Genomic DNA, 18,789 nt, shown 5'->3' with positions numbered 1-18,789 from the left:
GTTTTATATTCTCTCCATTGTCTGCCTTGTTGCCAGAAAGCTTCACGTAAACCTGGAAGGCTGATGATGGAGCCATAATATTGTTTGTGTAGTAGCTTGCTCATGGTGTGTCGCAGTGTGTGTGTGTGTGTGTGTGGGGGAGGGGGTGTACGTGTGTGTGTGTGCGCGTGTGTCTGTGTGCGTGAGAGCCGTTTTGCACATACAGACCACTGTTGTACCTGAGCTACAGCTTGATGCAGCTTTGTCCTCTGTGTCTGAGTGTCTGTGCACCTGTCACAGCGAGGAACAAACAAACTAAGCTTTCCTCCTCATTAGACGTCTCTAGCACTTCTGCTGAGATGTACAGCTTTTCTTCAGAGCATGCACACACACACACACACACGCGTACACGCACACCCATACACACTCCTGCACACTTTTCCTAGCATGTACTTGCACCAGTTTACAGTTGCACAGGTGCTGACGGTGAAACACCCACCGAAGCATTTTCTCGTCATCACTTGAACCCCGTGTGGCTCCATGTTGCAGGCATGTGTGACCTCTGAGCTAAACATTGTGAAGTTGAGTCAGAACAAATGATTTGGTCATTTTTCACAGCAAGCTTCCATTATGAATCTTTGCCCCTCAGACAAACTCACTGACCGCAGCGTGGCGTAAAATAGCTTTGCTTCCTGAAGCTTATAACCAAGAGATCATTTTCCTCTCTGCTGTCGTTTAGCTTTCTTTTCTGTTTTCTCAGTGGGTCAGAGGAAAACTAGTGAGTTCTGCAATTCATACATAATGTTGAGACTGGTGTGTGTATGTGTGTGCCAAAAGCTGTTTAGTTTAATCCTTCTTTTAATTTTTGTCAAAGAGGTTGGAGTAAACTTTATTGTTTGTGAAGTTTAAGCCAAGAAGAAAAACATGTAGATAGTTTGGATGCAATGATCAAACTTCTGTAGATGATTTCTGAGCTCAGATGTCCTAATCCCAGCTTTAGCTGATTTTTCTCACCTATTATTCAAAATTCACTTTTTTCAGTTTTTTATACTTCCATTTGGGTCTCAACTACTTCTAAAAACACCCTGAACACTTTAAACAAAATCCAGTGCCCTTTTTTTGGAAATAAGTTAATGGTTTTTGACATCTGGAAAATTAGCCATTTCAAAAACTTCCCGGTTGTTGAAGCTGCTGGAAAACACAAGTGTTTTATTGATAATTTACCGTTAGAAACTTTTTGTTGCATTCTTGTTTGTTGTGCAGGAGGCACCACTTCTGCTTTTCAAAGATGCACTGTTGTATAGTTGCTAATCTGTTTGCAGCAATTGTCATGTGCAAGTGTAAATGTGGAGTTTGGGGGAAGGCAGTGGCCAACTGCAACTTAATTAAATTGACAAGAAGCAAAGAGATTTTGTTAACCAATTTCAAAGTGTTTTGAAACTTTGAAACATGACATGAATAGCAAATAAACAAATGATTACATTTCCAATCAGTCAGGATCAGTTAAGGTGAAAATCAACCGATGTCACTAAAGAGTCGCAGTTCACTTTACATTGGACTCAGTTGTTGGTGATTCTTCTACCTTTAAAAAATAAAACCTTACCCAGTTTGCTAATAGGGCTGCGCCAGAACACAATCCAGAACCCAATCTTAATTTCTATCCAAAGGAAAAAGAGAAAAGAAGAGAACATTTTAAAGCATGTTAATAAGGAGGAAAATGATCCAGAACGTGTATCAGATTTCACACAATTTCACCAGGTTTTCAAAGGAAAAATTATGGCACTCAAATTTGTCTTGATTTGTGTTAACATGAAATATGAGTACGCAGAGTCATTTTTCTTTCATGCAGCTCTGATGAACTTCAGCTGATTGCCTTTAATGTAGATCACAGATGGGAAACAAAAGCTTAGTCTGTTATATTCTTTGTGGTTTAGCTATAAATGATTTAATGTACATATATTTTTCCTTTCCAGTAACAAACTTCAACAATGGCTTGGAGGCCAGTTCAGACTCAGACGATGAGGACAAGCTACATATTGTGGAGGAGGACAGCCTGTTGGAGAATGATGCCACAGAAACGGACGGGGCCACAGCGCTGGAGAACCATGATGCCGCCATAACAGTATTACCCCACAATGGCTCCTGGAATGGAGGTGAGACACTACCATCAACTTTAACAATCCACTCTGCAGTGAGCAACGTTGCTTGATATTTAAGTTGATGATAGAAAGTTGTTTAGATTCATACAACACCTAGCCACATCCTGCTCAGGTGAACATGAGTTACAAACCAGTTTCCTGATACGTCAGGAATGAGGAAACTGGAAATTGGTCCAAATAAAATTAATTTTATTAAATTAATTAATAAAATGTTATTTTTGCATTCCTCATAGCGTTGGATCCTCAAATTGAGATGGTTGTCTAACACTACATTCACACAGCACGAAAATGCAACCCAAGTCAGATTTGGTTTCATCTTATTTACTTCTTCTGTCCCCCAAAATCTGAATTGTGTCACTTCCACATGTGACACAAATCAGATCAAAAATATGTCCGATAGTTTTTGAAGCACCTTCTGTAAGATAAAAAAAAAATTATCTGACTTTTACATCGTTGACATACATCATTTTTCTGCACCAGAAGAAGCATGATTTTGTAAATCTGGATGAATTGATAAACATGTTTTGTATCACTCATAGACCTATCTTAATCTGTTCAAGGAAATAAAACAGGTCATGTTTAAGACCTGCTACATGAAGATGGTCTAAGATATTAACAGTGATACTCAGACTTGGTAGGAAGTTTATAGAGAAGTGTTTTTATTGAACCTTATTTCTGTTGTGAATTAATCTTGAACATATGTGAGTAAAGGTATTCCTACAGTGGTGCGCTTATTATATGGCAGCTCTGTTATACTAAAATGAAAATTTATCCTCTAAAAAACACTGGAGTGTTTCCTGAGTTTTACTGTACATTAACATACACAAAGACTTCTTTATCAGCACAATCCCAGCTATGCGTTGGCATTTCCACAACTGACAAAGAATGAGCAAGCAGAGGTGAGAACCTGGGCGAAGGAAGACTAAGAGGCACACTGATAGAGACTGATTGAGAAGGGAAGAAGGGGCTGCGAAAACACACTTCAGTAATACTCTAATGCATAATCTAGCTGAAAGTCATGTGGAGGTTTTCTTCCATAATCTCCAGCTCAAAACCTTGAAACATTTAATAAATCCTCTTTATTTGCAAACATGTCTTGTGACGAGAGCATTTTATCCAACAGGCTGCAACAAATATTCCGTCTTCAATCGAGCAAAATCTCGTTTATGTCAGATTCACCAATAATGAGATTAGTCGCGTAATAGGAGTAAGTAGAGAGCACAACCCTAATACATCCCAAACCTGAAATTATTACAGAACGTATCCAAATTACACCTGCGTCCAGCAAGAGATTAATATGGACTTTCAAAATACAACTGACCGATACCCTTCAAAGACTGCTTTAGTCCTAATTTTCAAAATGTCTGACTTTCAATATCTGGTTGCTAATTTCCAACATTCTTCTCTCTAAATGTAAAATTATGAAAAAAAAGCCTCTTGAGTACTGTGGAGTCCAGTGGTTCAGATTGCTGATGTGTTGCTGTTGCACACACTTTGATCAGATTACCTCCATTTCCTCCTCAGCCTCAGGGAGAACCAGCTCACCTGCAGAGCCAGATGCTCTGCCTTTTCTGTCTCTTACATTCATATCTTCGTCTACCACACCTCATCCTCACAGCTAATCAAACTAACAGAGTAGAAATGACTCAATAGATCTGATAATAATGGAATGCTCTCAATGCTCAAACTCGTAAATGTCTATTGGATGATGTAAATCAGAATTCTGTTGGGTTTTTATGCATTTATTTTTTAAGTATGTCTCGTTTTCCATTTTCACTCCTGAGCAGCTGTTAGCCATTCGGTCGAATTTTGCATGTTCTCCTCATACATCATGTCTGTTCCCTGGTTTTCTCCCACAGTTCACAACATGCGCTGTGAACTGCAGAGTGCCCTCAGGTGTTGTTGGGTTTGTGTGTTTTATGGTTGCCTCGTTAGTATGTTAATCCTCTGTGTCAGTGGGTCCAGGATGTGCAGGTACTAACTCCCTGCTGTCCAGACGGGGATCAGAAAGTTTAAAATAATGGATAAATCTTGTTTTTCTGCTCCATGTTTTTAACAACAGCATGTAACAAATACATGGACTTGATTGAATATTTGCTTATTAGTTGCATACAATTTTATCTACTTGCTTTTTAGAAACGCAAGTGTTGACTGAGCTATAATGACATACATAAATGAATGTCCTCATTACAAGTGCAGAGAGGGTGAAAGGTTGTGGGGGAGTTGAGTCACCTGCTTATTGTTCATCTCTTCAGACAGGAGTCTTTACATTGCACTTCAGCTTGGAGGTTAATCCAAGCCAGGTAATAAAGTATTCACCATATTTGCTTTAATAAATGATGGTTATAAATCTACCACCCACGGTTCTGTGTGTATGCAGTTGTCATCAAACGGGTATTCTTTTATTTACAAATGTGGAACAAAAACTCTTTCTAAGTGCGAGTTTAAATCTCTACTAATTACCTCTGTTGGCACACTTTGAAGAACACAACTTCAGTCTGCTTCAAGACTTAACGGCCAACAATTCAACAGCAAAGTCTGATTGGTTTTAGGTTTTCACCGTTTCTCTTCATCCTTTTAATTGTCGATTCTCCACCAACACCTCAGCCTACGCAACATCCGCCTTCATCTCAGCTGGAGTTAGTTAGAGGCGGGCAGGAAACACTGGAAAACCATGGAGACGTGGAGAATGTGACACTCAGAGATATTGCTCTGAAGGCTTGTTTCATTGTTGCTGAATAAAGCCTTACATGGTGTGAGCCGCGCTCATGAGAGCTACTCAATCTCAAACACACGTTTTTTTTCCTCGAGTCCTCTGTGTACTCATACTCCACACTCAGATTTCTTTTCAGTCGGCAGCGTTCTTCCAGAAGGATTTGCTCTTGAGTGCTCCATCCTTTTCTTCTCAGATTCTTTCTTGTCAGTAATCCAGATGCAAATAGTCTGTTGTTGGGTATTAATTATCTTTCAGAGTTTTGCTCATCTTGTTTGGTAAGCCGCTCCAGTAGCATACTTTGTTAAATTATTTCTCACAAACTTTTACTCTGTTTAAGCTAACATTTAATCTTCTGGAAAACATTTAAGTTTATTTCTTTGATTAAATAATGGAGACTTAAAACTTATCTGTAGTTTTATATATATATATATATATATATATATATATATATATATATATATATATATATATATATATATACTTAACCTTAAAAATCTTCAGTTTTCAATGAAGCATCAACTGAAAATTTAGATTAATTAATCACTTCTTTCAGTCTAACAGTGATTCATCTTTTAGGTCTGACTTGTTTGCAAATGACAGAAAATAACGACCAGTGAAACTAGTTCATTCTGCAATATATTTTTTTTTATCTCGCCTTGTTATAAAATGTGTCTTACATGAGTCTTAATTAGTCTTAGTTAGTTTAGCTTTTTGCCACATCAACCACATTTACAGACTGTTTAGACATAAGGCAGAAGTTGCCTTTTCTACATCTTTTCAGATAAATTTTGTTTTGGAGTTTGAGGGTGATCAGGGGTTTCACACTTAAATAAAATACCACAGAATTCCCTTTATCTTCATATATGTAAAAAAACCAACAAAAAAACAGTTGATTAACTAAATTTCTTTATGTTTTCAGTTCTTCTTCAGAAAACAAAGGATTTAACGGATGTACTACAAAAGGTTATTTGCATTATTTAAAACTCTCTGGGTCTAAAATATGTCAACTAGGGATTCACTGATCCACTTTTTTTCACTTCTGATACCGATACAAATATCTGAGTTTAGTATCGGCCGATAAATATCCGATTTTGAAAAACAGCATCCAACATACTTGACACTTCTTTTTTTTAAACAGACATAAATATACTGAATTACAATTTATTTGATAACTCTGCAGCATTACAACACTTAATCACACCAACAGCTTCACAAGCTTGGTCAGATAGTTGAAAACAACTTAATTTATTCAGTCAGTGCAGTTAGGAGAATAACAGCCAATGGAAAATAATGAACAAACTGAAACTTTTACAAACCTTCTTTCAACTTGTTCAGAAAGTACATTTAGGAATTCTGAATGTAATGTGAAATAATTAAAAAAAGGGGAAAGCATAGAATTAGACTGAATAGATCTGCCCTTATGGGTTGGGCACACTGTCAGTCATACCCGATCTAGATTTTTTTTTCAATATACCGATACAGATAATATTAGATTGGTGCATCTCTAGTGTCAACTAACAAACTGACAGGTAAAGAGAAGCTGTTCAAATACTGCATCTTATCTGAGTGTTACTGTTGGGAAAAAAATGATTTCTGCTGTTTTAGTATTTAAGTAAAAACTAATCACGTTTGGAATTACCTAAGTTCAAAGGAATTTGTTCTTAAATCAAAGGCAGGGGAGTAGACATTTTCCCATTCTGGTAAAGTGTCCTCCAAAGTTAATTTCTTTTCAATTTGAAACAAAGCACAGCTAAATGAGCCTTGTTTTCACAGCTGCACCTGAAGTTTCCAACTGCACCTGCAGTAAAAAGGAGCCTGTCCCCTCCTTTAGAGAAACATTAACAAACCAGGAAGGAGTTACACTTTTAGCGTGCGCAGGAGCGCTGGTGGTCGCTCGGGAAGAAGTCATGGAAAAGTCTCGTTGCTCTGCTGTACGGCTACCCTGGAAAGTCTTGAAAAGCCTGGCCTACTGCTTTTGGATTGTCTTGACTTTTTTTCCATCTTCCCTCCCTGTCTGAGGAAAAAAGAGCTAGCAGCTGGTGGTGAATTGATCCTCTGGTGAGAGATTAGTGCGCGCTACTCCCCCTGCAGTCTGGGCTGCACTGCAGCTCCAATCCATCCTGGTTTATAAATTCAGCATGTACTCTCAGTGACAGGTTCTGGCAAGGTATACGAGTGCAGAGTGTGTGAGATGGTGAGAAACTCCTCAAGTGTGTGTGGGTGTGTGTGCTGGTGAAGAATGTGTGCGCACATGTGTTTGAGTCCACCACATGGTTTCCTGTTTTCATTCCATTCTTATATTACATTGTGTGTGCTGCTGGGTTCTGGTTGTCATTAGTGCTTAGCATTTTGTGAGGCATTAAGTGTAATTGTGGAGTATTGTGGGAAAATATGCAGAGAGGTGTAGTCTGCAGGATGGGCGGGCAGGGGGATGATATTCGACAGATGTGATGAAACTGGAGAGAAGAAACTCCTGGGTTACAAGCAAAAAGAGGAGGAAGGTGAAAAAAAGAAAGGGAGAGAAGAAACTAAACTTTTCCAACTGCTTTGGTTGAGACAGATATTATATAGCAGAACAAGATCACCTTGAACCTTGAAATACTTATCTAGAGAACATTAAACAGAGGATGTTGTAATACCAGGGCCCCATTACAGGGCCGTTTTTTTTAGCTTTCTCTGTATGGAAATGGTTTCGTCTGTTTCTAACATTGTCAAGCATCATTGCCCTCGTGCTTTTAATGTCTTTTTGTAAGTTTGCATTGTTGTTAGTCATTAAAATAAAGTTCTGAGTTTGTTTCTAAATTCAGCGGACATAGCAAATATAATGAAAGTGGATGAAATCTTGATGAGCATTTTCAGAAAGGCGTTAAATGATGCAGTAGTATAATAACGCACATTTTGGCATAATAGAGACATTGAGCCATTTCTGTTTTCATCGTCTTCGTTCGTTTTTTTGCTGATGATACACAAGTCACTCTACAACACACTGCTCTCAAAGTTACTGGTCGAATTGTTCTCAATTTTTTGACCATGTATCATAAATCCCACTTGAAATACTATTGAGATTCTGAATTATGTAATCTGTACAAACCACCTGTTAATCGAGACAGACTAACAAAATGAGTTGCAACAATTAAAATTTTAATTTGTTGCCAGTCGCATTTTACTGTACTATAGTCTTAACAGTTATCGCATTCAGTTTTGCAACATTTAATCACTCTCTGTGATTCCCAAATGACAACAAGTGCAAGTGATTCACTGAGATTTTAGACTTAAAACTGTTTTAAAACTTGGTCTTTTTCTGAAAGGTATATAGCTTTTTAGCATTTTGGTGCAAAATGTGAAACATTATTGCTAACATTTTAGTGGGAGAAAAAAATGCATAACATTTTACATTTACAGTAAACCTTCCTCATCTTTCCTGGAAAGTAAAGTCACCTACTTTACTTTCCTCTGACTCCCCTTTTTTATTCTCGGTCAAAAACTTCTCCATCTCTCCTCTGTCAGCTTTGTGTTGAATGTACACCAGAAATGCATTCAAAATTAAACAGGAAGACGCAGAGGAGACTCCATCTGTCTGTGTTTATTTAACTTTGAGGAAATATATAAGCCTTAATGCTTGACTCACAAATGTTTTCTTATCAATAGATTAATGTGTCTGTTTTATTTTCTAAGCTTCTCATAAGACACTCATTCAGAAGAGTCCTAATCTCCTCGCATCCAACTGGTTTATAGAACGAGGCGTGTTGCTGCGGAGATAAACAAAAACTCAGTAGATGTGGACCCGTTGCAGTGTGAAACCTAAAGCTCAAGCTCCACCCATCGATGTCCGTCTTGTTGGGAGAAAAGATTCCCAGTTCTAAGAAAGCGAACTTTATAACTGAAAATCTGAGAGATTAGTAAAACACAAAATGCATATGGGCATTTTGTGTTCATGGGCTACAATAACACTGATTACACTTTCCTGACCGATCACGATCTTTAAGAAGCCTGACCTGCTGATTCCAATTTAGTCAATTGTTTTTGTCTGAAAAGTCGCAAAATAGAGCGACAAAGTTGGTGGGTTGGGAACAGTGGCGGATTTTTAAACATGTGCAGAAGAAGATAATATTGGTGGATAAGATGTGTGAAAGTATGAGATGAAGCTCAAAAGTCATGAAATTGTGGTCAATTTCTTAATGTGTCCTTGTATTGACTGATGTTGGTCATTTTTCAGTCGGTCCCATAAGTAAAACTGGGCTAATAATAATAATGAGTGTTTATTTCCATCATCTTATTTCAGCTTGTGTGTGTGTTTCAGGAAGTGGTTGGGGTTGGTTGAGTTGTATTTCTGTTTGGTGATGAGTTGACCTGAAGCAGAGGCACAATGACAGCGTTGTTGAAAAAGTGAAGAAATGTTTAAAATTTGGGGTAATAACAGCGATATATAAATGTTCTTATCAGTGCATTCATACCCTCGTTGAACCAAACCTTTTTTTCCCATTTTCCTGCTATGGAAAGATTTTTTTTACCTCACAAACATCAAGAGGCATAATAGATGGTTTTGAGCTCAACAGAACAGTCTGGATAAAGGTTTTGGATGGAGAAAAGAGAGGGTCATTAAGGAAGATAGAGGAGTGATTGCACTGAGGTAAGGATGGAAGGTAGGCTGAGTGAACCTCAGAGGAAAAAGAGATTTGGAAAGCTTTTGGATGAGATCCTGGGAAGCTAATCAGTGTTTAAAGCAGAGTTCAACAGGAGCCTGCCTCTTTATGAGGCTCTCACACACAGCTCAGTGTAGACTGGTTCTTTTTTCCTTTTATTACTGGTTTCTGTGATTGCACCCCCCTCCTCCACACACACACACACACACACACACACACACACACACACACACCCACCCACCCACACACACACACACACACACACACACACACACACACACACACACAGCTGCACCTGTCGCTGACACAGCTCAGCAGGAAGAGGCGTGGCCTTTGGCTCTGCTCCTGTCTCCATTTAAAATGCCTTATTTCCATAGCAGCAGTGGTTACAGTTTCACTTCACTGCTTGTTATCAATGTTTTCGTGCACAAAACATGAAATGTCTTCGTTCCAGTTCCTTTTTTGCCTGCTCTTATAGGCTGCAGTTTCCAGTAAAAAGCAGGTATTTTTGATGCAGCAGGTGGAAAAAGGCAGCTAAAAACTTGAAAAACTTTTAAGCAGAAACCTTACTGAAGTACAATAATAAGTATTTAATGAGTGTAGAGAAGAAATTCTTTGGTTTAGCTTTCTAGTTTTTACTGATTAGAATCTTAAAAAGAAAAGTACAATATAAAACGTTTGGATAAAGACTCTGTCTCATGACCCAAATCTATTCTTGATGATGTTTCAAATTAAAAGCTCCTGGGTCATCTGCTACACCTTGAAAAATGTTACTTAACAGTTTCTAATACATTTTAAACATTTTAATATTATAGTGATACAGAGCACTGTTTTTGTTTTGTTTTTACTTATTGTAAATAAAAATACAAATGAATAAGATATCTCCCTAAGTCTGAGCAGACTGAACATCTGAGCTGCAACTAACAATTTCAACTTAATGCAGAATAGTAATAATAAATGTAGAATAGTATTATTTTTATATATGCAGTATTATTTTATAATCAGATTTGAAAACAAAAGAATTGTTCTGATTTTCTCTTTTTTAAGGCTTTTATTTTTTACCAGCCTAACAACTTAATTTAAGTGACAGATGATATGAAACCAGTCCCGATTATTTTAAATGTCATCGTAAACTTTCTTCTCCTTGTAAGTTGATATTGATAAGTTTTATTAACATCCAAAAATTGGTCAGGATCTCAACAGTTTAACGGGTTTTTTATTAATATTTTAGTTCACCAATCAATGCATTCAAAACAAACATTACAGGCTAGCAGAGACAAAATACCAACTAGATAAGCAAAGAGAACAATCAGTAGGGTAAACACCACAAAACACACAACATAACCAGGTGGCATCACCACAAAAATTTAATTGGTTAACATATGTGGGTTAAGTTAAATTATTTGTTTTGTTTTTTTCCTCTTTCCTGACATACCTTGTTTTAATTAATCTGAAGTCAAGTTGTTTGGTTATTAGAAGTAGTTTGGCGCTCCCTAGTGGTGGTCGTTCAGATCCACATTGAATTAGGACTGGGTTAATGCCAGCAAAAACTTTCATTACCAAGTATAGACATGTCTAAAATGACTCTTAATATGGTGATAACATTTAATTAAATTATTCATCATTTGAAAAATGTTAGCAGAAGTTTTGCAATTAATCACTGAAATGGAAAGAAGATCAAAAGCTTCCATCCAGCTGTTTCTATTTGAGGATCATGTCTGAACGCTGTGTGTAGGTAAACTCCTCAGCTGCTGAAATGAACTTTGTGTGTGTGTGTGTGTTTCAGTGAAGGAGGAGTGTGTGTCGGAGGAGGAGGAGGACGAGGAGGTGAAGGACGCTCTAGTGGAGGAGATTCTCCAGCAGAGCGACACTGCCATCATTTATCCTGAAGCTCCAGAGGACGAGCAGAGTCTGGCTGAGACGGGAGACGCTGATGAAAACGGTAACGGTGTGTGTTTACCCTTTCTGCTTCATCACATGAAAATACCAAACATCATATTCTGATTCAAAACAAGATGCTGAACTAGTTGAGGTCAAGGTGGAAAGTGAAGCACAGTGTTGGATAAGAGTCTCTTCAGACATTTACAGTGCTAAACTCAAGAGCGACGCTGAAGAGCTGTTGACTGGAGGTCAAAGCGATTTACCTGCAGCTGCCCATTCAGTGCAAGAAGTGGCTCTGAATGTCACAGCAGAAAGTTAGAGTTCATAACAATGTGTATGTTCATGAATCTTTTTGTTTGTGGGATGAGAAAATAAACATTTATCTATGCTAAATCAATTTTTATTTCATTTTTCTAATTGAGTAAATAGCTGTACCTGAACTCTGGTAATTTTGTCCTTGTTTCCTTAATATAAGGTGCAAACTTGTGTAGTTATGTTGTCTTCCAGAAGATCCAACTCTTCATTTGTTAGTTGCTTTGCACAAATATAGTAGTATATGCAATAATAGCAGTAATTCAGATAAAAGTATTAATTTTCAGATTGAGCAAATTAAGTTAAAAAGTATGCTAAAAAAAAACTTATAATTTGTGCAGATATGTGATTCTGACAGTTTTGAGAGGAAGGTTTTCATACTTAAATGTCAGAAGTATAAAAAATACCACCAAAAAATACAAAATTGGCATTTCCTCCTTAGAGACAGAGTCAGATACAGGATGACAAATCTAAAGAACTTTTCTCTTCGTCAGGCACACCCGACAGCTTCTCCCATTTGCACATTTGCCCGTACTGTTCTCGGGGCTACAAACGCAACGCTTCGCTGAAGGAGCACATCAAGTACCGCCACGAGACCAGCGAGGACAACTACAGCTGCTCGCAGTGCAGCTACACCTTCACCTACCGCTCGCAGCTGGAGAGGCACATGAGCCACCACAGAGGAAACAAGGAGCAGGTAACACCTCTCAGCCCAAAAGGTGTCAACTCACACGTCTTAACAAGGCCACAGGGCACCACAGTGAGACTGAGATCAGCTCTGAAAACCAAACCACCACCAGGAGTTGATGGTTTTAATTAGTGAGTGTATGTGTTTGAATCCTTTTACTGCTTGATTAGTCCCACAATGAAAGCGCTGTGGGCTAAACTCTGAGATGCTGTCTGTCCAATGAGCTCCAAACAAACTCCAGGCCTCTTCTGGATCAACAGTAATGAATTTATTCTGTTATGGTCAACATTAAGGAAATAAAAATAAATTGGGTGGTTCTGTCTTAAAACAAGATAAGTTTGGTTTAATTTAACTTAAAATAGTGGGGAAAAAAGTATGTATTTTTTTTTTTTATTTAATCTGTGCTCTTCTTGTTTCATCTGCATGTCTCTAACACTCAGTGAAATGTCAACCCAAAGTAACATTTTTAATTTGTTCTTTACTTTTTGCCTGGTATTTTTACAATTTAATTCTGAAAATAATACCAATTGTATCATTATTGTCATATGGACAATGAAATAAAAAATCTGATCAGTCCAGTACAATGTGCACTGTTAAGGACATTAAACATGCATTTAGTACATTTACAGGCATGTATTATGCAGGTACAGACGCAGTTTTTGACTGACTAGTTACTACTTTGGGTTGGAACCTGTTTTTGAGTGCAGAAAAAAAATTAACAGTTTTTAATTTGTAAAAATTGATTTTAAGGAATCTTGTGTTTTCTGTCTCAGCGTCATGTTTCCCAGTCCACAACAGGATCAGGAGGTACAGGTGGAACCCGCAAGTTCAAGTGTACCGAATGTTCAAAGGCCTTCAAATACAAACACCACCTAAAGGAAACACCTGCGCATTCACAGCGGTAAGGAGAAACCAGACACTCAGCTGCTCAAACACTCACATCACCAATTTCCAACTGATTTATGTCCCAAACTGTGACTTTATAATCAAAAGTACATTCTGAACCTGTAATGTTGAAATATCTTTTAGATAAAAGACGATGAAACTACAAAGAATTAGAATATCACGCTGAAATTTCTTTATTTTTTATAATGATTATTATTCTACCATTACCATTACTGATAATAGCAGAATAAATTTTTTGTTTTTGCTAGCTTTGAAAACATTTAGCTCACTTAGATTCCCTAAGTCAAAATTTTTAAGCTAATTTCTAAAAGGGTAATTTGCTAATTTTCCGTTGAATAAAGACATCTGTGTTGAGTTCAGTGATTTATAAAGTAATAACAGTATTTCAAAGCCAATTCTCTCAGCTGGAGGTTTTATTTTGTTTTTTTGTTTTTTAGGTGAGAAGCCATATGAATGCTCAAACTGCAAGAAGCGATTCTCCCACTCTGGCTCCTACAGCTCCCACATCAGTAGCAAGAAGTGTGGGAGCAGCAACTCAGAACAGTGTGACTGTAACGGTGGTGAAGACCACGTCTCCAAGCACTCAGACAAAGCCTGTTGCAATCGCTCCAGCACAACTTCCTGTCAAAGAAAAGACTGAAAGCAAACCGCTCCAGGAGCAGCTGCCCGTCACCCAGATCAAATCCGAACCTGTGGAATACGAGTGCAAGCCGGTCATGGCGGCGCCGGCGACTTCGACCGGCAGCAATGGAGTGGTGAACGGCGGGGCAGCACCACCAGCAGCGGCCCCAGCGGCAGCCATCCCTCAGAACGTAGCCATGGTCGTCCCAACGGTGGGCCTCATGTCGCCGGTCAGCATCAATCTGAACGACCTGCAGAACGTGCTGAAGGTGGCGATGGACGGAAACGTACTCAGGCAGGTGCTGGGCTCAGCCAACGGCGTTGTGGCGCAGGGAAAGCAAGGAATCGTGGTCCAGCAGCCTCAGCAGCAGATCATCAGCCTCCCCGCCTTCGTGGATCATGACGGCACCACAAAGATCATCATCAACTACAGCATCAGCCCTGCGGCCAGTACCAATGCCGCCGCCGCCCTACCCACGCCGCTCGTCATCAAAAACAACCTTCCCCCTGCTCCCGTCATCACCACCCCAGCAGCTGCAACCCCGACTGCAACAAAAACGGATCAGCTTGAAACACCTGAGGTAACGGACCTCAGTCTGAAGAAAAATCCAGTAGCAGAACCCATCAAAGACACAAAGACGGAGGCAACAGCAGAAGAGACCGTGAAGGAGTCGGAACCAGCTAAAGTACCCAAATCCAGTAGCAGCAGTACGTGTTTACTGTGTGACGACTGTCCTGATAACCTGGAGGCGCTGCATCTACTGCAGCATCGCAAAGCTGCCAATGGGGAGGCCGTGGACTCAGCCGCATTGGATCCGTCGTTTGCCGCTCTGCTCAGCGAGGCTGGCGTGATGCTGGAGGAGCCGCCAGTGGAAGACCTCCTGTCGCTCCTCAAGACTTACTTCGCCTCCAACGCCAACCCCAGTGAAGAGGAGCTGACGAAGATCTCCAAGTCTGTCAATATTCCCATGGAAGTGGTCAAGAAGTGGTTCATCAAGATGAATTCTGGGAAAAACTTGAGTAAATGTCACAGCGAGACATCAAATCCTCCAGAAGAGACTAAAACCACAAATTCCAGCTCAGAGGAGACTTTGAATAACGATGAGAACGGCAGCCAGGAGGAATGTGACAGACCTCAGTCCCGCGCCAGCTCGCCGTCAGACTCGCTGTCTCTCAGCGGGGATCTGGTGATTGTCAAAAGCGAGCCAGAAGACCCAGAGGAAGCCGACTCCCAAGCAGAACCTCTGGACCTTTCTCTTCCCAAACATGAGATCCCACCGTCAGAAAAGAAAGCCACGCCTCCTCCAAAGCAGCAGGAGCATCCTCTGAACCTGACCTGCCTGAGGAAGGACGGCCAGACGCTCTTCGTCACCACGCCTCAGAGCGCCAACCCCGTCAACATCGTCACCGCCACCCAGCTGCCCACACTAGTGGCCATCGCCGGTCAGGGGACGGTGGGCTGCCTGGGCGCCATCAACACCACCACAAAACGCACCATCCTCATCCCCCAGCTCACCTACACCTACGCAGCCGCCACCGGCAACGCCGCCGGAGCCAAGACTGTCGTCCTCAACGGCCATAAGGTTGGTGCTGCTGCAGCTTGGTGGGACTCGGCTCCACACTGGGTTTCCTCTCTGGTTATTTAGGAATGTGTTTTGTTGTGCAGGAGAAACGGTCAGAGAGCAACACTGACGGGGCTTCCTCTGCAGAGGAGCAGGACAGCAAGAAGAGGCGGGTGGAAAATGGTGTCTATCCCTGTGATCTTTGCTCCAAGGTCTTCCAGAAGGGCAGTTCGCTGCTCAGACACAAATATGAACACACAGGTATTCATTCCTCCTGCACTTCATGCAGTCTGACGATTCAAAACTGACTCAACTTCAACTCCTGTCACCTAGCTAACATTATAAACATGCAGTACTTTTCACTCCCATTTACATGTTTTCACTTTTAGTCATGCTACATATACAAACTTTATTGCTTGACCAATACGCAAGCAACAATACAAACTTGTTTTAACTGCACATCGAGGTAATGCTCATAAATATAATTGGGAAACTTAACACATTGTTGTCCAAACTACTAAAACTAACTAAAACAATCAAACAAGTCCTTCAGTCTCTTATTTCTCACAAACCTTGAACAGGTCGGCTCACTATAGTCGTCTTTTCTTCTTCTCTGATTATCGCTCTCTTTTCTGATCCTGTCGGTTCATGTGTCTGTGTAGGTTTGCAGTTGAGATCACAAAGTCCCAACACAATATGATAACATTTATGATTGGAATATGATAAAATGTAAAAATATTCACGTTTTGTAGCTACTACGAGTTTCATGACACTAATTATTAGGGCTGATTAATTGTGATGAATCGATCCCTGAAATGATTACCAACTAATTTGATGATCGATTAATCATTAACTGGAACACACAGACTCAGGACTACATATTCAGAGCAGTAATTAAACCACAACTGTATAACAACATATACATTTCTGTGTACAATACTGTAAAAATTAATCACTTTATGCTTTCCAATTATTAATCGATTACCAGATCAATCGAGCAGAAAGAGCTGAGCTTTTGTCATGTTGACGTTAGAAGTATTTTTTGCTGCAGATACTTTGCTACAAATGATTGAGAGTTCACAAAGGGAATAATGTACTGCATTGCAGCCATTGAAATGCATTTACATATTAAAATTTGTACCTTTTTACAAATTGTACAGAAATTCACATCTGTATGATGTGTCAATTGTTTTTATCTAATTAATTCTCTGTATATAAAATTATTGTTAATTGCAACTTTACTAATTATTTAAACGTTTATGAACTGATATTTAGTTAAAATGTGGCAGGATATAAATTGCAGCCATCACAGTAGAAAAAAACTGAAAAAAAATACTAAAAATTAGATGAAACTTAATACTTATACTTATGAAACTTATATTGTTTATCAGTTTTGTAAAAACTTTCTCATCATAAGGATTTTGATTTATTGTCACCATGATACATTAAAATGAATGATGTTAAGATAAAACTAAAACTGACAGCTTTATTGGAAATTTAATTATTTTCTCCACTGATAGCATCAGTAAATATTAAATACTGTGAACAGTTTAGTGACATAAATCCCTCTTTAAGCAAATAAACAAGTCTGTTTTAAATGGAAATGTTTCCTAAGAAAAAACATAATGACTAATTTATCTTCATTTTTATTGTTAATACAATAGTACAAAACATTGTAATAAAATTCTAAATTTCCTACCACCCACCTACACTAAAAACTCAGCTTTCGGCATGTTAGCTTTAGGGTTGTAAAGAGCAAAATGTTCCATTACAATATAGTTCTAGGTTTTGGAAGCGTGTCCTCCTGACGCTTGTTTCTCCTGCAGGAAAACGGCCCCATGAATGCACCATCTGCAATAAAGCTTTCAAACACAAGCATCACCTGATCGAACACTCCAGGCTACACTCCGGCGAGAAACCCTACCAGTGCGACAAATGTGGGAAACGCTTCTCCCATTCGGGCTCATACTCGCAGCACATGAACCACCGCTACTCCTACTGCAAGAAGGACTGGTCCATCCTGGGCTCCGGCCTGGGGTCACGCAAGGGTCAGTTGGAGCTGGGCAGTCCCGGCGGCGGCGCGCTGTCGGACAGCCGGACCACTACGCCGCAGTCCCAAATGGACTCAGACGAGCGGGAGAGCGAGGAAGAGGACGACGAGGCCATGTGTGTGGACGACATCCGGGTGGTGCAGGTGGACGACGGCGAGTGCGAGATCTACGAAGGCAACTTTGACAACGAGGAAGAGGAGGAGGAGGAGGAAGAGGAAGACACGGAGGCTGGGCAGGCGCAAGGGGAGGGACAGGATTTTTTTTGCGACGTGGTGGAAGTGGAGCTGGGGAACGAACACGCGGAGAACGGCACTTCGGAGGGGAAACGCAAAGAAAAGGAGGAAGCGGCGGGCACAGCAGCAGAGAAACAGGCAGACTGCAAAGCAGAAACAGACAAAGTCATGAAGGAGGAGTCGGACAGCACTGAGGAGCCGCAGGAAGCTGCAAAAACGAAATGAAGGAACCCGATTCCTGTCATTTCAGACAAAAACCACATCAAGAAGCAGCAAGTCTGAAAGTTGCCTAATCTTAACGGTCCACTACTGTGTACAAAAACCCAGGTGTGCCTGAACTTAGAAAAAACAAAGACAGTGACTTTTTATTTGTGAAAAGTAAAATATTCATGTTCTAAAGTGTTTATAGAAGTACAGATTTGAAGTAGTACCATCTATCATCTTGTTAGACTTGTTACTGAGACTTCCCAGGTTTTTTTTTTTTCCTCAGCCAGTCAGTGTTACTAATCTTGTTCTTGTTTGAAGACATTTTAACCTGTATAGAGAAAGATTTCTATACCTTTTTATTGCCAATGAATTTTCCTAAATCAGTATTTAATTGAGTTTGACGAACAAAAACCTCTGCACTACAGTATTCCTAGTTTACCTACGGATACATGCCTCATGCATCGTATGCCCTTCAGTGTTGTATATGTACGCTAGCTAGCGGGATGTTGTTTGTGTTAGTGTTAGCCTTTGCTAGCTGGCGTTCTGTTTGTTTTCAGTTTCGACTGTTAGCCTTAAGGAAAACTAGGTATTCCTGGGGATGGGGTGGGGGGGACGGGACGGGACGGGACAGGGAGGAGAAGGCGGCTTCTGTTTGCCATAACCAAATTAGTCCAATCAGGGAAGAAAAGGTCAACCTCAAAGCCAGCATCGGCGCTTCTGTGGACGGACCGGGGAAGAGCTCCACCTCCAGGCTCCTCTTCGGGTCCAAAACACACACACATGCACGCGCGCACACACACAAAATCCTATCAATCGTCTCCTGCTTTTCCG

The 18,789-nt window shown here is 40.0% G+C and overlaps 1 pseudogene; it reads left to right on the top strand.

The window, feature by feature from the left end:
• LOC129355692 (zinc finger E-box-binding homeobox 1-like) overlaps positions 1–18,574 on the top strand; it is a 59,096-nt pseudogene extending 40,522 nt beyond the window's left edge.
• Positions 18,575–18,789: the final 215 nt, after the last annotated feature.

Source organism: Poeciliopsis prolifica, unplaced genomic scaffold, assembly GCF_027474105.1.
Source record: "Poeciliopsis prolifica strain line A6 unplaced genomic scaffold, Auburn_PproV2 SCAFFOLD141, whole genome shotgun sequence".
Lineage (NCBI taxonomy): Eukaryota > Metazoa > Chordata > Actinopteri > Cyprinodontiformes > Poeciliidae > Poeciliopsis > Poeciliopsis prolifica.
The sequence above is the reverse complement of the archived record's forward strand: the minus strand, read 5'-3'. Positions and strand labels throughout refer to the sequence as shown.